Here is a 25,527-nt window from a genome sequence, read left to right as displayed (position 1 = left end):
AATATTCTATTAGAATATTTCACGTATTTAAAAAAAAACGGTAACTTTTTATTTATTTTTTATTTATTATTATTATTATTATTATTTTATTTTTTTTAGGTAATTAAAGTGACGAAAATTATAATTAAAAAAGAATTTTCGGATTTTTTCCTTTTATTTTGCATTTTAAAATTATTTTTAAATTTGATCTAACGGTCTCACAAAATTAGCATGGTTTCAAACAAACCTGAACCTATATATATATATATATATATATATATATATATATATATATATATATATATATATATATATAATGGTAGCTAAATACTTGCATCTTTGTTTTTTTGTAGTTTTTTTAACAGCAAAAAATACAGACATCTAAATAATTATCTATTTTCAACTTAACAGAAATACAAATATACCATCAATACATCAACGACAATGCAACTTAACCTAATCTAGATAAAAAAAAATATACTAGCATGTTCTCTACAATGACATGATAAAGAATAGATTATGTAAATAATGTTGTGATGTATGGAATACAAGTCAAAATAGACATAACAATTATTATTATTATTATGATTATTATTATTATTATTATAAATAATAACATACGTTTTAAGAGAATATTATGTATATGTATTAATGTATATGATAATCCATAAATGGCAATTGTATATTTTTAAAAGGAAGAAAAAGGTAACCGAGGAAAATGGTTAAACTGTGTTCGGTGTTTGTGGGGTCCCTTCTAGAATTGTAAAGAAGAACATTTTTTTGGAGGAATCTTTGAAGGAAACTTCTTATTAAACAAACAAGATCATGTTTCTTTTACACTTCTGGATTGATAAAGGAATGGTTTCTGTTTTTACAACAAATTATAATATTTGTGTTAACAACTTTTATAAGATTAAACAAAAGCCAAATAAATAATGTACATTTATCATTCTATGATTATATCAACAGATTCTTTAATATTTTAGGATTACAGTTATTTTTATTTTACACTTTATATATGTAATTAGGTTGTAGGTAATATTACAATTATTTTAATAACACAACAAATGTAAAGGTTTATTTACTAACAACATACTAAGGAAAATGATCTATATTTCTCAATATATTTTATAGTTGGGAATTATTTAGAAACCTTTTACCACCGGTACAACTGTATGATTATGAAAATTAGGTTAGTAAATGAACAAAACGTTCAATCATTCAACGTAAAGTTCATTTATTTAATAAATGAACGGACATGAACAAAAAATTATGTTTTTTTAGTTTAACAAACGAACGCAAACAATGACATCGATCATTTAGGTTTGTGACCATTCATTTGTGTTTGCTCATTAGTGATAGTTGATATATGTTTATGATTGTTTATGTGTGTTTAAATTTGTTTGTTTTTGTAAGTATTCTTATTTTCCTGACTCTTTTTAGCAACATCTATTTGACGGCTTGTTCATGTATGTTTGTGTATGCTTATTTGTGCTTGTTTTTTATTTAGATGTTTACGTTCATTGATTTAGGTATTGTTCTTAGTTTGGGCGATTACATTAGTAATTTAAGTATTGTTTTTGATTTGTTAAAGTCGGCTCTATAATTCGTAAGATTCTTAATTCAAAGAAAACTCGTATTCTAAGAGTATCTCCAACCCAATTCCATAAATAGAGTAATTCTATCTATGGTTCAACAAATAGAGTTATTCTTCTCCAACCCAAATCTATTTTTACAGCAAAAATAGAGTTATGAATACTATCATTCCATATCCAGAGTAACACTATCCATTTACATTATAAATAGAGTTTAAGTTTCACTTTGTCATATTTTTAATTTCACGTTTTGAAACATCCCTTGTATAGGTATGTTATAAAATCATTTTATTTGACTTCAAATTAGTTTTTAAGTTTGGAAATGTGGAAATATGATCCCAAAGTGAAACTAACTTAGTAATTTTAAAAAGGCGAGATGGCATCAATTACTATCATAACACATTCAAAATGAAACACTATAAGTTGTGGTCTTCTAAATTTTCTCGCTATCTTTTAATCTTCTTGACTAAGATCATCAAATGAAGACATATTAAAATAAAGTTTTAGGCTTCGAAAGCCTAGGCATTTTACCCGATGATTGACTCTTGAAGAGTCTTGGACAATAACAATTTCCCTAACTCAAAGTCAACCCTCCAAAGCAAAAATTTCAAGGACGAAATTTCATATCCAAAATGAAAGGTTTTGTTAAACCCACAATACGTAATAGACGCTTCCAAAAGAATAACAAAGTAAAGCATTGAATAATAAAGATCAACAATAACAAGAGATCAATAGACATATAAATCAGAAGGGAGTAATTCAACAAAACAAGCATACAATGAAAATGAAACTATTCTCCAATCTCATGTCAAACTCAATAGTTCAAACTCACAAAGATGGTCAAAAATCCAAGCTCATCAATAGCTAGCACAAAGCATATATATCCAAATATTGCACATAAATCAAATTAGGATCTAGTAAAACCATCACACTACTCCATGTGTGAGATAGCTAGTCCACATATATAATATTTGTATATGAAATATAATTATAAGGGATTTATACAAATCGGTGCGATTCGTTTTTTTTTTTTTCATGTTTGGCAAAACTAGAAATCGCACTACACCGAAAACTTCTGGTTTTTGCAGAACTAGAAACTACACCGTCAGTTTTTGTTTCAGTTTCGGTTTATGCGGTTTTTTCAACATTTTTTGAGTTTCGGATTTGGGAACTAATACTTCCTCAGTTCTTTTTTTATACATCCACATACTTATAAAGGTAATGGCCAATTATTCCCCTCATAGTAATCCTTTTGTAATAAATAAAAAGTTAGCTCCTTTATCTCCATCAGATACACTCACCCTAACCTTTCATTAACACCCACACCAGAGACCTTCAACCTACACCCTCACTGGAAACCACTCCTTTTGTCGTCACATGCAAAACAGACTCCAAAATCACCTGCAAAAGCATTTCAAAACCAAAACCAAAATCGATAATGTGGCCTTTAAGAAAACCACTTGTAAGTACCAAAATCAAAACCACCTTTCAAAATCAGATTTGTTGGTCCATGGGGTTTTAAGGTTTCAAGATTTGATGCAAAAGAGTTCAAAATTTGATTAGTTCAAGAGTTCTTTGAGGTTTCATCGTTAATGACGAGTAAGGCTTCTGATTTAGTTCTCTCTATCTCCTGGGTGGGAGGGTTTCTTAAAGACAACAGAGGGGTGGCAGTAGGAAGGCCTTTGGGGTGAGATTAATCTCAGAATGGAATTGATTGGACATGGGTGTTTCTTTAAAAGTTTTGGTGATGCTTGTGGCTTTTATCAGGAGAAGATGGGAGTGTTTCTTGGGGACGACGGAAGACATGATGGCAACAAGTGAGAAGATGGAACTTGTATGTACACCCCACACCGATGATGTAAATAGAGGAGAGAAAATGATGTAACACCCTACACCGGTGTCGTTCAACACCCTCTATTTGTGCTTAAAGACGTCGTCATTGGTTTTTCTAGTGCCAATTATTACACTTCCTTGGGTCTATTCGTCATCTCCATTCCAGGTCTTTAACCATCATTAAACACTATGTTAAATCCAAGGTTATCGTCGATTCAACTAAGCTTACCGATTACTCCTTTGAAACTATAGATTCCTAACAATGATTAATCCAAGTGGTGCAAAAGACATGTTGAGAAAAAGGAAGGAAATAAGAAAGACGTGACTCTGTCGAACATTGTGATTCAAGGGGATGACCAACAACTTGAGCAACTGGGGAAGGAGTTGCAGGCTGAAGATTTCCGTAAAAATTGAATATCACTTACCGTTTGTCGATTGAAGATTGCAAGGTCGGAGAAGAATTGAAGTGCCTGTTTGTCGTTTGTAGATCTTTTGCCAACCAATATTTTCTCACGAACCACTCTTAAAATGTGAACTGTTTTGTATGATATTTTTTTTTTCAAAAAAAAGTGACATAAAACACTAAATCGGTCCTATAGAAGCATATTTCCAAAAAAATCTCGAAAAAAATGTGTATATACGATAGATGCATATGTGCACAAATGTTAGAAAATTTACAAGTTCGTAAAAAATGCACATATGCACCTGTCGTATATGCACATTTTTTCGAGATTTTTTTTGCAAATATACTTCTATAGGACCGATTTGGTGCTTTATTTTCACCTTTTTGGGAGAAAAATAAAAAAAGGTCATATAAATTAATTCACATTTTATGAGTGGTTCACGGGAAAATAGAGGTTTGCAAAGGATCCTGACCCCATATTAAAATCGTATTAAAAATATGAAAACTTTTAATGCGTTCAATTTATAAATTTACAAGCACTTTATATATATATATATATATATATATATATATATATATATATATATATATATATATATATAGAGAGAGAGAGAGAGAGAGATGTAGGTTCAAATGGTTCTCACATCTATTGTGTGCTAGAATGCACCAATAAGAATTTAGATAAAATTATATATATATATATATATATATATATATATATATATATATATATATATATATATATATATATATATATATCCATACTTAAAATTCCTTTTTATGGAAACCAATTAAATTATTCATTAATGTCAACAATAATATTCTTTTAGAATGAATTCGTATCTAGAAGAATGAGAGTATATTCTAATAGTATACTCTCGTTATTCATATTCCATGCAACTTTATTGTATTTTAAGTGAGTGGGTAATGAAACAAAAAACGAACACATACATAAAAACCTATATGTAAATTCATACTGAAAGATTGTTATTGCTGACATTAATTACAAATTTGATTAGTTTCCATAAAAAAGAGAATTATAATTATGGTACATACAATTATGGAAATCATTTAATAACTATCTTTATTTAATTAAATAATTATTTAATTTTACTAAATTCCTATTGGTGCATTCTAGCACACAAAAAATGTAAGAAACACATTAACCTAGCTCTCTCTCTCTCTCTCTCTCTCTCTATATATATATATATATATATATATATATATATATATATATATATATATATATATATATATATATATATATAGGACTTGAGGAACATGTGGCTGTTATGTACCTAATATTAGGTATAGAACCATCAAAAAATATATAATGTTAACAAAATTCAATCAAATATCTCTAGAATATTTCTTATATCCTCTATTAGAGCTTATGTTAGGCTTTGTATATATTTTTTATGGAGTTTTATAAGTTTAATTTTGCACCACAAACCGTGTATAAGAATATTTTATCAACTACATGTAGTTCGGTATATTGAAATTTATTACAGAAAACTATAGTGAAAGATTGAAATTGTTCATTAAAAACCCGATAAACCTCTTCCCATAATCCATAAAAAAAACAAAGCAAATATACATAAGGCAGGTGTCGAAGGAAGTTACGAAGCTTCTACTAGAGGTCTAATAAAAAACACATTAGAAGTACATAGATTTTAGGGATGAATCAAAAATATATATATATATATATATATATATATATATATATATATATACATATATACATATATATATATATATATACATATATATGTATATATACATATATATATATATATATATATATATATATATGTACTAGGTTATAACCCGTGGAAACCACGGTTCACAAAATAAAATAATGTATAAACTATAAAAATCGTAATAATTGATTACGACATTGGAAGTTTTGTTCATTATTTTTGTATCATCGTTATTTTTATTTAATTAAAAAAAGGAAAAAAAATCATGGCAAAAGTAAAATAGACTTAAGGTAGAAACCATTTTAATATGAAAACTTTTAAAGCCACCAGCATCCTACAAAAGGAAGAAAATTTTTTGTTTCTTTTATCCTTTTTGAATCTAGTTTAAGAGTCACATACCATAAATAGAATTAAGTGGATCAATATCATAATCATAATTATTAACATTTTAACCCAATCAAGTCTTGTATGGATCAATGTAAAAAGAACGACAATATTGGTACATGCATCCACACTCTTGTTGAAAACTAAATCAACAAATGCTTTTATACCTAAACCAAAATAAAAACCAACAAATGAAATGAAATAAAACTTTGATGACCGATGATGGTGGGCATGTCGACTGTGAATCATGGATTGGTGGAGAAAAAGCAGAATCCCCAAAGACAGCTCCGATTTCCCATGAACCATTGTTATACACCTGGTCACAATTTATTATTAGAATTAAGTTAATATTATATGTATATAGGCTAAATGCCATATATAACTATGTACTTTTGTGTATTATAGCATCCTACTTTCATTAGTTTCTATTACGACATTGTACTTAATAAAATATAATGTTGTAACATGAATAAATGAAAATAAGATGATATAAAAAACAAATTAGCAAAAACAAGTTTCTATTTATTGCATTTAAGCTAGGCATCATACTCCATATTTTCCTATTATAGCCTTGTTTTTTCAAAAGACCTACTTAATTATAGCAATGCTCGAAATAGCAACATACTTTCATTACGCCACTATCATACATTTAAATCTGTTTTTAAAAATTTTAAATGCTTGAAATAGCAACGTCATTTTTATATTCTCAAAATAGCACCATACTTTCATTCCTACCTATTACAATGTGGTAAAGAAAAGAATGAAAATACAAAGTTATTTCTTACATTTAACCATCTTAGTTCCTACGTTACCCAAACCGGCTAAAGCTAAAATTAAATTCATACGATTACCTTTGCATACCCAAATCTTTCATGGCTAGTTTAACTGATTCATGGTCATTATGATCAAATTCAAGCACTTTTTGTCTATCCTAATAATCATCTTCTTTTGTCTTTTTTGGAACAACTACCAATCACATAAAAAACAATGTTAGTGATATAAATACCTTTTTAGCAGCCGATCTAATGAAAAATACATTTACATGGAGGTGCCTTGTATATGTGGGCCTTGCACCCTTATGGACAAGCCACATGCTTCTGTAACATCATGCTGTTATAAAAACTCACAACAAATAACGTAATAAATTGTTTTTGGCGGATAGATTCTTTTTAGAAAGTTGTCATATTTCAAAGAACAGTCAATTAGGGAATATATGTGAAAACTGCCACGAGCGAATACTTTCCTTTCATAAACATGTTCCAAAGAACACGTAGTGAAGGTGAGGGGATGTTATAGACAGAGTAGATTGGGAACCAAAGATGGTCGGCAATCAAACAAAAATGTCTCTTTAGTTTTTATCAAACCGGTGTGATTCATAATAATTCAGTAATTCACAATTATATAAGTAAAGGGATAACTAAATGAAAAAATAGTCATGTACCATAATATATTGAATGAAGATGATAATTTTTAAAACTGCAAGATTTAGAACTCCAACTGCGTATTGTCACTGTAGGAGTCTAAAACATGATTGTTACTACTGTTAAGTTGAGGTTTAGTGTGCTAATCTTTTTGAAATTTCCATGAGAAAAAAGAATATAATGATGAAATAATTCGTTTTTTACCGTGTTTAGTCCAAAATTGAAATATTCTTTGGAATTCTTTGGTATCTACCTACAAATATACGAAAAATATCAAGGCAAGAAACAAAAAAAAGAAGGAAAATTACCCAACGATCACAAATAAATAATCAAATCTTACCATCACTCAGAAAAAATAATCCGCTCTGAATGAATATGACCTCCCAAAATCCTAGCACAAGAACCTCACCACATCTTGCGTCAAAAAAATTCTCGACCTAAGCATGAGAAGAATGCAGTAGAACCATTCTTATTAGCTTGCAGAACAAAAATCATACTAACATCAATTAATAGTTCACTATATCCTAGTAGGAAAAACTAATACATTTGAGATAGCCCATATGTTGTGACAGATCAAATCAATATACAATCATTAGTAAAAACTAATACATTAGGTGATTCTGAAATCTAAAAAAAAAAAAATTTAAAAACAAACGTATAATCAATTGACTGCTTAGGGTTTTGGTAAAAATGATTCCGGTTCCCGAAGCCTTCTTCAATGGAAGCTCTTGTTGCAATAACCAAGATGAAAAGAATTTAAATAAAAGTATGAAAACCACATCGATAAAGTCCAGAAAATCCATTAAGACATTTCAACCGATGCTTGGAGTGCAGAAAAGATGACAAAACTTAGAATGTAGACTCTTGACTCTTTCATAAATAATTGTTATTTCAGATTAAAGGGGCAAATACATACAAACCAGGAGATGAAGAATCATAAAGATGAAGTGGTGGTTTGGTTTTAGCTTATAGTTGCATCACAAAGTGCGCTTAATTCCTGAAATCAAAAGGTTTCATAGGTTAGGTTTGCATTAATGCTATACAATACCTGGACTCAAATCTTCTACCTATTTTGATTTAAAAAAAGAGAAAAGAAGTGGTAATGGAGTTTGACGGCGGTGGTTCGATATTAATTTCCCTCGATTTTCAACAATTCTAGGGTTATAGAGTGGCAGATGAGGAGATGATGGTTGAAAAGCGCAAACGGTGGTCTGACTCATCACCGACAGTGGGGAAAGGGTGGACGCATTGAGAGACGATGGTAGTGATTATGACGGCTAGGGTTTGTTTAGAGTGACCGATGAATTACTTGAGAGAGAGAGAAAGAGTGTGTGTTAGATGTTGAATATATGATCTTGTATGATCTTGGGAATAAAATAGTATAAATGGAATTTTAAATATTTTGCTCACATAATGGAGAAATTTATCTTGATTTTAAGGGGTGTTGCATTATAATGGAGAGACAAGGGCGGGAAAGCAAAACATAGAGTGACTAAAACATGACACGTGTCAAATAGGGGTTTAAAAAGATGTCATGTGGCAATTTAAGGAGTCATTTATTAGAGAGGGATATATATATATATATATATATATATATATATATATATATATATATATATATTAATATGAGCTTTTCCATTTTAAACTTTTTCTAAAGTGATCGTAAATTTATAAATTCAACGCATTAAAAGTTTTCATTTTTTAATAAGAATTTATTTATTACTCTATACAGTGGCGTAGCTAAGATTTTCTTTTAGGGTATGCAAATAATATATCAAATATGAATGAGAGGCAAAATTCTTCAAACTATAACAAAATGTAACTATATATGCAGTCTTAAATAAATTGTTTATTTTAAGTAGCACACGATGTTGTCTTACATCATTAAAATAATTTAAAATGGAGTCTAATCGACATAGACAACAATGTATTATTTTCTATTAATTTCAAGTTTTGAATGGAATAGACTATATCACAACCCTAATTCCTTTTATTTAACAAAAATACATATTGTACATACCATATATATATATATATATATATATATATATATATATATATATATATATAGAGCGTTCAATCGAGAACATTTCTTATCGCGATAACATTAGAGAACAAATTTGGACCACATAATTTTTTTAATTAAAATTATAAAATAATATTCATATAAATCAAAAAATAGTTACAAACAATTAAAAAACTCACTAACTAACACCACTCACCACCCAACCAACACCACCCACCACCACCACCCACCACCACCACCCATCAATAACCACCACCACCACCCACCACCCACCACCCATCACTAGCCACCACCATCCACCACCCACCAACCACCACCCACCTCCACCATCACCGCCCAACTACCACCACCTGCCACCACCACCCACCTCCACCACCCATCACCATCGCCTGCCACCACCACCCACAACCACTACCTACCACCCACCACCACCACCGCCCATCACCACCCACAACCACTACCTACCACCCGCCACCACCACCCATCACTAACCACCATCACCAACCACTACTCACCACAAACCACCACCCGCCACCACCATCACCACCCACCACCATCACCACCCAACCACCACCACCCGCCACCATCACCCACCTCCACCACCCATCACTACCACCCGCCACCACCACCCACGACCACTACCTACTACCCATCACCAACACCCGCCACCACCACCACCCATCACTACCCACCACCACCAGCCACTACCAACCACCCATCACTACCAACCACCCACCACCACCCGCCACCACCCACCACCCACCTACTACAACCACCACCACCACCAACAACCAATACCACCCACCACCAGCAACCACCACCCATCACTACCCACCAACCACCACTACCCACCACCACCACCACCGACCACCCATTCACCACAACCACCACCACCACCCGCCACCACCATCATCACCACCCAACCAGCACCACCCGCCACCACCACCCACACCCACCCACCACCCACTAAAACCACCACCCAACCACCACCACCCATCACCACCACCGCGCCTCCCACCACCATCACCACCCAACCACCACCACCCGCTACCACCACCCACCTCCACCACCTATCACTACAGCCCGCCACCACTACTGATGGGTTTTGAGCACTACATCATTCCTATGGTGTACATGCAAACCCTAAAGCTTTGGATCTAGTTTGTCTAATGAACATGCAATAATCATCCAAAGCCATAAACCCTAGATCTAGCATGTGATAATCAATATTAACATAAGAATAGGGTTTAGATCTTACCTTTAATTGTTATGTAGAAATAACAATCTATTCTTGCTTGTAATTGGCTTCTAAAAGCTTAGAGTCGCAAATGTCACTCCTCTAATGGCTCACAAACACCAAGAGCAAGAGGATGAAGAAGGAGAAGAGGGGAGGCGCCCAAAACGTCTAGAAACCCTAAGGAATCAGTTCACCACGTTTTTGGTGCCCTAGGGGTCCTTAAATAGTGAGGATATTAGGGTTATCTAACAAGGAAACCCTAATATGACTGCTTAGGCCCTAAGCAGCCCATGGATTCCCTCCTTAGAGGCCTTGGACGATTTCTAATGGGTTTCCCCATAGAATTCGTCCACTCCTTTAATATGGAGTCCCTTAGCCCAATATTCAACTATCACACAATTGACAGTTCCAGTCCCCTTTATTTAATTAATCTCTTTTAGCCACAAAATTAATTCTTAATTAATTATTGACTAATATTAATTAAACAATATGATTTCTCCTTTAATATATTATTCTCATAATATATTAATAAATCATAATTAATCCTTTCTCTCTCCATAATTCATCCTATCAAGTTGCTTTGGTGAAGGCAACCCAAAAGGACCATGCACCATCGGGTCAAGTACATACCAAAATAGTTATGGACTTAGACACGAATCCAACAGTCTCCCACTTGGATAAGTCTAATAACTATTCTGCATATGACTTTAGATCTTGATCCGCAATCGTAGCTTTCAAAAGCCGTTGTCAACTCTGATCTTATCAGAAGCGTGTCCTTTAGATAAGGGATCATATATTCCTCCATTCTTGATATCGTATAGACTGAGACATGGATTTAAATCATTCTCTCTGTCTATATATTGTTTCCCGACTTCCGATTTATGACGACTGACAACAGACTACAATTGAACACATCAACTTAATCCCGGCTTGGCCAAGCACTTTAGGTGTCATCACTAAATCATCGAGGGGCCCACAGATATCGCTTTTATCCCACTTTGGGTAAAAGGAACGGATAAACTTTGACTCAATGCTCGCTTGTACTTACTCACCGAATTACACACAACAATAAGTTTTATAACACCAAGTTACTGGTGCGTTTACATATTATCAGTGTGTAACCGATTTGCAAGATACAACTCACACATCTCGGTTTCAAGAATACAAGATATTATCGTCTCACCAATCACTCGTGATAAAATCCATGAAGCGATCCAAGTGAGCGTGGGTTTATTCCAATACTCTAATCTTATAGCAGCACTCTTGAACCCTATAGCAAACTTTTGCTATGTCTAAAACACTTTAGACAATCTACAGTCAGATTCATGACAGTCTTCTTTCATTCCTACTTCCAAAGAATGAGCGACTGTGGAGGGTTTGAATAATCTCATTATTCGGGAAGTCAAAAAATGCAAAGTGAAACACAAAAATAATACTAATCCTATGTGGCCTCAAACCGTTGAGTATAAATAAAACATTTTAGTTAATCACCACATTGATTACTCATCATTTGTTGTTTCAGGTAATCAACATCTTACTTGAATTATAACTACAATTGTCCCATGCTCTTAGCATGCACACTATGTTTACCTATGGTCCTTTCTTTGTGAAATAGTATAATTGAATAACATTTCCAATCACACTCATTTCACAATTCCCAATCCTTACCACAAGTGTGGGAATACCAAATTCTTGCCACTTATAGTATATGACAGATTCTAACATTTTATGCAACGGTTCTTTCGTAAAATCATAGCGCCAAAGTCACCAAGACTTTGTCAATGAAATTACAAAGTACTCTATTGGAGATTGTTACAAGACAATTCCATAGTCATGAAGTCTCATATTCAAAGTACATTCCTTTAAACATCCTTCTTGCATAAAAGCTTCTAATCTAGACATAGATTCTCAATATCCAACTCCCAATATGGAAACATTTCCATATTTTCGATATGATAACTCATTCTAAATAGAATCTTATCTATTCATAATAATGTCAATATGGTCCATCCATGACTATACTTTCAACTGTCCACAAGCGACCAATCCTTGGCGAACCTTAGATTGTCCTTAGCAGTTGTTTAATTATTTTAGTCAAAATGGGTTCTATTTCCTTTTTTTCCTCTAAATGCCCTAGGCATTTGGAAAATTTTAGAACGGTCGAATATTACAGCATATGCAATCGATCCTATACCCGAAGCGTGTGGGATACGATTCATAATAAGAACGTGATACTTTACCAGTTTCTTGCTATAATATTGCCATAATATTTCTATTTGTCGTGTTCTCAAGATTCGAACTATGAAGAGGGATACCGTAATCATAATCGAACTTTGAGAATGCAAATAATAAATATACCCTTGACTAAATCCAATTAAAATTTCTTGATCTCAGCTTTTAGATTGGAAACAAAGTATAACATTCTCTCCCTTAATTATAGCAAAAACAACTTTTCAACCCCTGCAACTTTGCAAAGAGAAACTTTTGTTTTTCTATAATTAATATTGCCAACTTGAAATACTTAAATCATGCTCCCACTAACATGATGATTATATCCATTCCAGCATAACATTTATGCTCCCACTAGCTTTGACACGTATTCAGAAACCATCTAAACTTCTAGAAAACAATACTTATTGACTTCCAAAGTTCATTGTTTCTAATACGATATGCTTCGATAAGCCTTTATCTAAGCTTCTCAAAATCACACACATTTCCTAAGACAGCTCACATGTGTGTCTAAACTAATTCGGAACCTATTTTATTAAGTCCCAAATGTTCAGACCGATTGCCAAATCTCACAATTCGAACTATGAAAAGGGATGTCGTAATCATAATCGAATTTGAGAATGCAGTTTACATAATCGCTATCTCCTTAAAATCTCTATTAGTGAAAGCGTTTCCTCACAATCATTTTCATGAAGGAGAGAAACCTTATGACACATAGATTTTATGGTGTATGTGTTCCTACCCATGTGAATTTGCCATAAGCATAATCGAAAGATAATGTTTGTGACAAATTCAAACTTTTATGGACAGAACTTGTTCATTCTTAATTTCTTGCCATCAAGGGTCCCACCATTGCTTCCAAGTTATCTAGCAGCTCACCTATGCCAGTCAATGTACTTTCATTGAACAAGGTGCTTGCCTTATGCGGTCTATTGATAACTCGTAGAACTCATATGCATAATCACTCAACAGGATTGGCACAGAAATAGAATTTTGTCAACACGATAGGTTACAAACCTTAAGTCGTGTGCTAGTGATTAATAGGTTTACTCTTGATGAGTTCTTGAATCTTTTTCAAGATCTTCAGACTCCTACTGTCCTCTTGACATATTAGATTCTTTTATCAAGAAACATTTCTTGATAAACAAATATCCAAGAGTTAGTGTGTGTCTATATCAAGGAAAAGCATTACACACATTTGGTCTTAGTTGGTCCTTGTCTTCTCCAAGACATCACAACTTACCAATTTCAAACGTGCAAGAATAAGAAAAACAATTTTCTACTTCACATTTGATGAGTGTGTGTCACTCAATTCACAATCTTGGAGTACGATTCTAAGACTTGATTTTGGAACGAAGTATGACTCATCCTTTTTTTTATTTAACCATTTCAACAATTTCCGATTCCTCTTCTTAGCCATACTAGTGCACTAAGAGGTCCTTAGAGAATCAATTGTGATATGGTTCTTAATCATTAAGACGATCATAAAATCTGATACAAAAGTACTCTCCCTTCTTCTTAGATTGAAGAAACTTTTATCTTTCTGCCTTCATTGATTCTTGTTATTCGTTCTGCCATTCATTGAAACTTTTCAATGATTCAGAATTACACTTAATCTTGTAAGTATAACCACATTTACTAGACTTTTGGTAAATTATGATGAATAGTCTCTTTGTTATTTGTAGTGGACTTGACTAGTGCACAACATTGTGTTCTAGTCCTTTAGTCCTTCACTTGACTCACATACTTGTGTGATCAAGGAATTAGTCTTAATTTCCTAAGTACCAAGATTTTCATACGTCACATGATTCAAATCATATGATTCTAAGATTCTGTCCAATTGAAACTTGGGCGATGGGAATCTTTCCTTACTAAGAAAATTTTCATAAATAATATAACCAAGAATCACATCCATTTATTATAGAAATACGCAAACATCAATTTTCCACAACGATTTCATTGCAAGGATATAAATAAATAAGTCAAACCAAAAATTTATTTTATTCATAAAGCAGCGGAAAACACGTCCTTACAATACAAAATCAACTGAAAAACTATGTAATCAAATATTCCTAACAAATCTATCATAACTTTCTAAGCTCAAAATCTGATCTTTGAATCCATGCGATCGTAATCCATTTCTTCGTGATCAGACTCATCTTGCTCTTCCATCAAGCTTCCTCTCTTTTCTCTGATCCTGCAAAACATTCAAATGTAATCTTATCACATTATGTATTAAGAATCAATGAATAGGAACTTAATGGAGTTAGATAGTGGATTTTACGTGAGGTAGAGTCATACTTCTTGACTCTCCCATCTCTTAGATTCTTCAGGTTCTCTGGGCAGCTTCGTATCCAATGCCCCTTCTCGTGGCAGTAGAAACAGGTGGCTTCTCCTGGAGCGACCACGGAAGCATGGTTGGTTGAGTTACTAGACAAATATACTTCATTACTTTGCCAAATCATTTCTGATTCTGCAGCAATGAGCATGTAAGTTAGGTCAATGAGGGCCGCGTTAAGATCCATCCTATAATACTCTCTTTTGAACTTATTATATGATTCAGGGAGTGAATTAAGAACCCAGTCTACAGCCAACTCCTTTGGGAAAGTCGCACCCAACATTATCAACCTATCGATGTGTGATTTCATCCCTAGGACGTGAGCACACACGGATTTTCTATCTTCATGTTTCATTGCCAACAGGGTTTGAGTGATTTTGAACCTTTCAATTCTTCGGTCTTGTGGGTTTGGGAGAACAACAGGAGGAGGTGGAGGAAGTGAAACCAAGCTAGTCCACAATGCAAGGATCGATCTTTCACCTTCATTGTGTAAAAGACTTTCACTTTGAGCGGGAAAACATTTTCCATGGGATTTGGGAAGACCACGGTTAGATTCAGACATCTACAAAACGGGAGAAAAATCAAGTCAGTTGATTGATTGAGTCCTTAATAAATCACCCAAATGAGATATTAAGGCTAGGACCCAACACAATACTCTACAACTTGGGAGAGGGATGTCGTAACCCAAATTGCAGAACATTTGAAGGTAAGTGAATGACGATTCACTAATTTCCACCATGAAAAACGAAAAAGAGATTAGGTTTTAAATGTATTGAAAAACTCCTAGATCCTTTGAGATTCATTGAACTCTTCAATGACATGTTTAAATCTCGATATGCCCCTCGATTTGTGACTGGGATGCCGAGGATCACAAAACAGGGTGTGAATAACCATGCAAATATACATGGTGCCCCCAATGTTACAGTCACCTATTCGATGTGCCGGTTAACCACACACGCTCCACCGAACTATGACAAACATTGAGTCACCCTTTGCTACCTTTGCTTAGAACCATTTAGTGTGCCGGTTAACCACACACGCTCCACTAACGTCTTCGTAAGGGTACAAAGTGTAATTTCATGGAATTGCATCAAATTCACTTTTGCCTAAAGTAACTAGGATTGGGAATTTTGTAAAAAAACATTTAGTTACTTTATACTTCATTATACTTTTAATGGAAAGGGTTTGCCCTATCCTACCCGTTCGGCTAACGACCCTCCACCAATCAAGGAAGCGGTGGGTGAGAGTGGACACCCATTAAACGACTATTTTATAGGCCATAACCTTATACCCCCCTTATAGATCAGCTTCGTGAATGAGGCCTACTAACGGTAATACTAGCAGTTTAAGTTATACATATATAATATTAGACCTTTAATGTTATATATAGTATAAGGGTGTATTTTATACTTTTAAAATACTATGTGGGTTAATTTAATAAATTATACCTTTTAATTTAATTAAATATAAACCATGTCATTATGAATTTATTAACTATCTTTTAATTATACCTTTAATTAAATTAATAAAACCATAAGGGTATAAATTGAACATTTTCAAAACTAGGGTTTTAGAATTTAAATTTCAAAAATTAAACTTTTAATCAAAAATTTTAAATTCCAAAACTTGAGGGAAAGTTTTGAAACATTTCAAAACATTAGGGTTTAGAATTTAAATATTTCCAAATTAAACTTTTAATCAAAAATTTAAATTCTAATGTTAGGGTTTAACTATTTAAATTTCAAAACTAAAACTTTTAAAGTTTAAATTTAAACTACAAAACCTAAGGGGTGTAAATTGAAACTTTTCAAACTTACTAGGTCAAATATTTGACTAATAATAATCCTATATTATCCATATTTAACCAAATCCATCAATTTTGATGAGGATAACCATTCCAAACTTAAAAATTCGGATTTTGGTAAGAAAAACGAGTTTTGGCAATTATCCTCAACAAAATCTGGCAAAAAATTCGAAAATCCCAGCACCAGACCCTCCAACTCGTCGAGTCCTCTTTGGAACTCGTCGAGTTCATGCAACTCGTCGATTTCTTAGAGAAACTCGGCGAGTTCATAAGACAGACAGCAAAAAAATCGATTTTCTGATCTTTGGCAGTTTACAATTGCATCAATTCATCATACAAACAGCCTAGGCTCTGATACCACTTATGGGTTTTGAGCACTACATCATTCCTATGGTGTACATGCAAACCCTAAAGCTTTGGATCTAGTTTGTCTAATGAACATGCAATAATCATCCAAAGCCATAAACCCTAGATCTAGCATGTGATAATCAATATTAACATAAGAATAGGGTTTAGATCTTACCTTTAATTGTTATGTAGAAATAACAATCTATTCTTGCTTGTAATTGGCTTCTAAAAGCTTAGAGTCACAAATGTCACTCCTCTAGTGGCTCACAAACACCAAGAGCAAGAGGATGAAGAAGGAGAAGAGGGGAGGCACCCAAAAATGTCTAGAAACCCTAAGGAATCAGTTCACCACGTTTTTGGTGCCCTAGGGGTCCTTAAATAGTGAGGCTATTAGGGTTATCTAACAAGGAAACCCTAATATGACTGCTTAGGCCCTAAGCAGCCCATGGACTCCCTCCTTAGAGGCCTTGGACGATTTCTAATGGGTTTACCCATAGAATTCGTCCACTCCTTTAATATGGAGTCCCTTAGCCCAATATTCAACTATCAATTGACAGTTCCAGTCCCCTTTATTTAATTAATCTCTTTTAGCCACAAAATTAATTCTTAATTAATTATTGACTAATATTAATTAAACAATATGATTTCTCCTTTAATATATTATTCTCATAATATATTAATAAATCATAATTAATCCTTTCTCTCTCCATAATTCATCCTATCAAGTTGCTTTGGTGAAGGCAACCCAAAAGGACCATGCACCATCGGGTCAAGTACATACCAAAATAGTTATGGACTTAGACACTAATCCAACACTACCTACCACCCATCACCACCACCCGCCACCACCACCACCCATCACTACCCACCACCACCAACCACTACCCACCACCCATCACTACCAACCACCCACCACCACCCGCCACCACCCACCACCCACCCACCACAACCACCACTCACCACCACCACCACCACCAACCACTACCACCCACCACCACCACCCATCACTACCCGCCACCACCACCCACCCACCGCAACCACCACCACCACCCGCCACCACCATCATCACCACCCAACCAGCACCACCCGCCGTCACCACCCACCACCCACCAAAACCACCACCCACCAATCACCACACACCACCACCACCCATCACCACCATCACGCCTCCACCACTCGCCGCCACCACCCCCACCCCCACCTACAAAGATTTGTTATTGTATTTTTGATTCATTAGTTTTTCTCGTGTATATAATCACATGTGATTATATGTATCGAGTCACATGTGATTATATGTATCGAATCATATATGATTTATATGTTATTAAATACATATAATCACATGTGTTTAAATACACGTGAAAACTAGTGAATCGAGAATGCAAAAATGAATATTGTCCACGTAAATCATATGTGATTAGATACATATAATTACACGTTATTATATTTATTTAATAAAATATTATTTACGTGGGCCATATTTATTTTCGTGTCGTCGATTTAATAATTGGCATCGTGTATTAAATCACATGTGATTATATGTATTTAATCACATATGATTTACATGGAAAATATTTGTTTTCACGTGTTGATTCAATCGTTGTTCTTGTGTATTTAATCATATGTGATTATATTTATTTAATCACATATGATTCGTATGGAAAATATTTATTCTTGCGTCGATTCAATAATTGTTCTAATATATCTAATCACATATGATTTACGGCATCATTAGATTTTGTCCGTATAAATCATATGTGATTAGATACATATAATCACATATGATTATATGTATTTAATCACATATGATTACAGTTGACAAAGAACAATTACTGAATCGAGAATGTGACAATGAATCTCATCCACATAAATCATATATGATTGGATACATATAATCACATGTGATTATATGTATTTAATCAGATATAATTTATGTAGACAATATTTATTTTTGCGGTTTCGATGAATAATTGTTTTTGTGTATTTAATCACATGTGATTATATGTATATAATCACATATGATTTGAGGTGGACAAGATTCATTTTTTCCTTCTAGATTCAATAGTTGTGCTCATGTACTTAATCACATACGATTATACATATAATCACATGTGATAAAATACATGAAAACAACTACTGAATCGGCAAAGCGAAAATGAATTATGTCCACATAAATCATATGTGATTAGATTCATATAATCACATGTGATTAGATGTATTTAATCACATATGATTAATTTGGATAAAGATTTGTTTTCGTGTTATTGGTTCAATATTTGTTACCGTGTATATAATCACATGTGATTGTATGTATATAATCACATATGATTTATATAGACAAGATTCGTTTTTTCCAAATAAAATCATATGTGATTACAAAAATATAATCACATCTGATTAAATGTATTTAATCACATATGATTAAAGTGGAAAAAAAACAATTATTGAATCGAGAACGCGAAAATTAATCTTAGGTACATAAATCATATGTGATTACGTACATATAATAGGAGACTTAGTGTAACTCACCTCCTTCAACTTGAAAATCAGCTAGCATGAGCAAGATGGATCCTTTCCTTTTCAAGAACATACACAACAATTATAACATTATTTAGCTTGTCATCACACACCCATCAACAACATCACACATCACCACACGCCACCACCACCCATCACTACCACTTGTCATCACACACTCATCAACAACATCACAATCACCACCCACCATCCTACATGTCACCCCTACCATACTTCACCACCACCACCTATCACAACCCACAACCACCAAGAACCAACTATCACCCACGACTACTATCACCAACAATCTACCACCATCACTACCACTTGTTACCACCACCTACCACCCCCACCTCCACCCTCACTCATCACCACCACCCACCACCCCCACCTCTACCATATCCACCACCTACTACACATCACCACCCATCTCCACCACATCACCACGACTTGCTACCTACAACCACCAACATCATATGTAATTAAATAAATATAATGGCATAAATCATATGTGATTTTATGTATTTAATCACATAAATCATATGTGATTTAGCACATATAATCACATGTGATTATATGTATCTAATCACATATTATTTATATAGACAAAACTCACTTTCAAATTTTCGATTCATTAACTTTCTCATGTATTTAATCACATATGATTATACGTATTTAATCACATATGATTAGTATGGACAAAGAACAACTTTTGAATCAAGAATGCAAAAACAAATTTTGCACACATAAATGATATGTGAATTGCTACATATAATCACATGTGATTAAATACAAGAAAACAAATATTGAATCGAAAACGCAAAACGAATATTGTCCATATAAATCATATGTGATTATATATATAATCTAATCACATGTGATTAAAAAATGATAACAACTATTGAATCAAGAAACCAAAAATAAATATTGTCCTCATAAATCATATGTGATTAGATACATAAAATCGCATGTGATTATATGTATTTAATCACATATTATTTATATGGACAATATTCGTTTTCGACTTTTTTATTCAATAATTTTCTCACGTATTTAATCATATGTGATTACAAGTATCTAATCACATATGATTTATATGGACAAAAATGAATCGATCTTGTCTATATAAATCATATGTGATTAGAAACATACAATAACATATTATTAAATATATGATAACAACTATTGAATCGAGAACACGAAAATGAATATTTTCCATATAAATCATATATGGTTAGATACATATAATCATATGTGATTATATGCATTTAATCACATATGATTTATGTGGAAAATATTTATTTTCGCGTTTTTGATTTAATAATTGTCCTCATGTATTTTATCACATGTGATTATGAGAATTTAATGAAAATGTTTATTTTTGTGTTCTCAAATAAATTAAATCACATATAATTTATGTGGACACTATTTATTTTTGTGTTTTTTATTTGACAGTAGGTACTCTGTATTAAATCAGATGTGATTGTTTGTATTTCATCACATTTGATTTATGTTGAAAAGATTCACTTTTGTGTTTTCAATTCAATAATTATTCTCGAGTTTTTAATCACATATGATTATATGTATTTAATCATATATGATTTATATGAACAATGTTCCTTTTTGTGTTTTCAATTGAATAATTGTTCTCATATATTTAATATAAGAAAAATTATTGAAAATAATATTAAAACGTTTTAGTTATTAAAAGAGAATAAAACATGCATAAATAGTTTGTGTAACCTAATGCTTTTTAAAATGCATTAAAAACTTAAGTATTGTAAGTTTGATTTACAAATTTATTCTATGTCCAAAATCTTTTGATTAATATTTATTTAGGTAATCTTACTTGGTAACTTGAAGAATAACAATATCACTATTCATCTTTATCGAATGGTCACATCAAACGTACAATATGTAATTATAGTCTATATTTGATTGAAAGTGCATTTTTTATTAATATTAAAATAAATAGAATCGATAGTCAATTTTGATTCCAAATTCTATGTAAATATTTTTATACAAACCCCATTGATTTGTATATTATTTAACACGTTTTTCCATTTGTTTTTTCCTAGCCATTTTTTCTTTTTCTAATTTACACATTATCTCATATTTTGAGAATATATAATCATAACTCACTAAAAACCCTTTAAATTTATACTTTCAGCAAAAGCATGTTCATCGAGTAGAAAATAAGGGAAAAAAAAGCAAGAGATATAATAAAAAGGAACTCACATGAACCAAAGCTTTTCCGTTGATTCTTATCCTCCTCCCCCACCAACACATCAAATTTCCATTCTATCATGCAAACCAAACAACTTTTATTCTTTCCAATGGAATAAACCATTCCATTCCATTCCTTCTCCAAGTGCAAATACATCCAAAAACGGTTCTATTTGGGTAAAAATATAAGATTAATATGGGATCAGTCAATGTTCTTTACTTTATCAAATTATTTTCTCCTAGAGTTGTCATTATAATATAGATTCATATAAGTTCCAAACAAAACAACATTTAAAATATGGAAAACTCACCAACATTTGACATTTCACATTGAAATATCCATCTTTATCAGCAACAAAAATAGGCTTTGAAGCTCTAACAACTATAATAGTACCCTGCAACAACATTCCCCTTCTTGCTCTGTTTCTTCTATGTTTTCATTTCATTTACAGGAGCTTATGCAGATCCCATGTTCAGCAGATGAAAAATATCATTTTAAAGGTTAAAAAAAACAAGATTAAATAAAGACAGAAACATGATTAAGTAGAGAACAATGCATGAATACTCACTCATTAGCAACAACCTCAAGGACAGATTTGTCATTAACATTGTTTTGTAATTCGTGAGAGATCGCTGTGAAGAGACCATGGCCTATTGCATTCTAAATGTTTGGGCCTGTAGCTTTTTAGTGCATTCTGATATAATCATTTAGTCAATTTTAACTTGTAAAGTGTAGTTTAGTTCAGTGGCAGTGTTTATAAAACGTGCATTATAAGTTGTACTCTATGCATTCCTATATGTAGGTTCTTGAGTGTGGCTTTTGCATATTATTTGTAGACAATCTATGGAGAAACTGTTGAATTTCGATGAAGAAAGTACAATGTTTGTTTGCAATTTACAATACAGATTGTTCCATTGATCGATTTTCAATCAAAATCAACATCAACGGGTCGACTTAGGAAGGTACAATTTCCATGAAAAAACAAATTTGAACTCAAAACAACCCAAATTGATATGGAATTGTAAATCGAACCTGGATTCTCCATGTCATCATCATCTTAGGGTTCTAGTGATATCATATGCATGTAAAGGAGGTAGAGGCATTTGTGTCGGCTCAATAATGATGTGAGATTAGATAGTAGTGACGAATGGACAAGGCATTGCATCAGCTCCTTTCTTCTACTCTTTGCTTAAACAAAGGGAGGCGAAGTGAGATGACGGTAAAGTGAAGATGCATAACAGGTGGTTGAAATCATTATCTGAAGAGTAGTAACCCAGTTGATGAGTAAAGAGGCGAACCATAATTTCAAAATAAACAATATATATTCATCTTATTACAAACAATCAATTCATCTCATTACAAATGATCGAGGGAGGTGGTACAGAGGGTCGGTTCAGATAGCAACATCGACAGATCCGACGGCAGTAACGATGACCGGTGAAACCAAATTTAGCGGCTGGGAAGCTAGATCGGGAAAAGGACAGACAGAAGGAGGTGGTTTCTGACGGTAGGAGGAGTAGAGGTGGAGGGAAGAGGCAATGGTGCGGTGGTTCCGACGAACGGAGTTCGATGGTTCCGGTGACGGCAGTACGTTGGTTCGATGGTCTTTGTGGTGGTGTAACTTCAAATGACATGAGTGATGGTAGAGTCGGTAAGTAGTTTGGTGGGTGACTATAAAATTAAGTGGTTAAAATTTGTTCTCAAATGTTCTCATATTAAAAAATGTTCTCATTTGAACATAACTCATATATATATATATATATATATATATATATATATATATATATATATATATATATATATATATATATACACGTGAATTGCTTAAACAATCCCAATCCCCCCCTCTCGGGGTAGAAGAACAGGTACTGACTATTTATACCGGAACAAATGGTTACCTGTTCTTCTACCCCGAGAGGGGCGGATTGGGATTGTTTAAGCAATTCACGTGTTTGTGTGTGTGTGTATATATATATATATATATATATATATATATATATATATATATATATATATATATATATATATATATATATATATATATATATATATATATATATATATATATATGAGTTATGTTCAAATGAGAACATTTTTTAATATGAGAACATTTGAGAACAAATTTTAACCACTTAATTTTATAGTCACCCACCAAACTACTGAAGGGTTATTTGGAAAACAAAAAAACCCTAAAAAAACCTCAAAAATCATAAAAATGCATAAAAAATACCTAGAGATCACAAAACTTTTTTTTGACATTTTTTATGAAAAACTCACAGGTTTTTAAAGAAATTCGCTGAAAAAAAAAATTGATTTTTTATTTTTTTTTTCAGCGAATTTTAATAAAAAGCTGCGATTTTTTATAAAAAAAATTCAAAAAAAAAGTTTTGTGATCTCTAAGTATTTTTTTTATGCATTTTTATGATTTTTAGGGTTTTTTGTTTTCCATAGAACCTAAACCTATATATATATATATATATATATATATATATATATATATATATATATATATATATATATATATATATATATATATATATATATATATATAACCTTAATTTTGTGAGTGTAGGTCAAGGCCCACTCTTGCCCTATATTGACTACACCCCTGACTCTATACTTTGTTAATGTCATAACTCAAAAATAAGCTTTTTGAAGTCCTTATAGTATGAATGTTTTTAAGCCTATTAGTTGTTGATATGGTGATGAGCTCTTTGCTCAATGGTACCCGGGTTTTCTACTGAAGGTAGTGGGTTCGAGTTTTTTCAGGACCAAAATGGTGAAAATAAGTGTGGGGAAAAGGCGGTGATTCCGGGTCGCGAGAGTTACCAGAACCAGTCTAACGTTTTCGAGTACGCCAACAAATATGAAGTCCGCCGTTTTCAAGAAAAAGTTGTTGATGTGGTGATAACTTAGCAACAAAAATTGATTGAAAAGAGGTGGTGTGTTACTTTTTGTAGAGTAAATTACACGAATGGTCCCTGTGGTTTAGGGAAATTTGCGTGTTTGGTCCCTAACTTATTTTTTTAACTCGGAAGATCCATACTGTTTGTTTTTGTTACGCGTTTGGTCCTGTCTTACCTAAAAAGACTATTTTCCCTTGAGTTTTTAATTTATTTAAATAAACACACCCCAACCCCACCCCCCTCACCTTACCTTATCTACCTCACTATTTTTTCCTATTTAAATAATTGTCTTTTTAGGTATAACAGGGATCAGGCGCGTAAGAAAAACAAATAGTAGGGACCAAACACGTAACAAAAACAAATATTAGGGACCTTCCGAGTTAAAAAAATAAGTTAGGGACCAAAAACATAAATTACCCCAAACCATAGGGACCATTCGTGTAATTTACTCCTTTTTGTAATTACTAAAAAGTATTCTTAATATTATTGATACATCGTTAAGATTTTCTAGATTGAAAACAATCTTATTGTTAATTAAAGTATTATTCCGAATCCAATTTCACACTTACGACGTGTTTGG

This window comes from Lactuca virosa, chromosome 5, assembly GCF_052849685.1.
Source record: "Lactuca virosa cultivar CGN04683 chromosome 5, Lactuca_virosa_CGN04683_v6, whole genome shotgun sequence".
In the NCBI taxonomy this organism is placed as follows: Eukaryota; Viridiplantae; Streptophyta; class Magnoliopsida; order Asterales; family Asteraceae; genus Lactuca; species Lactuca virosa.
The sequence above is the reverse complement of the archived record's forward strand: the minus strand, read 5'-3'. Positions refer to the sequence as shown.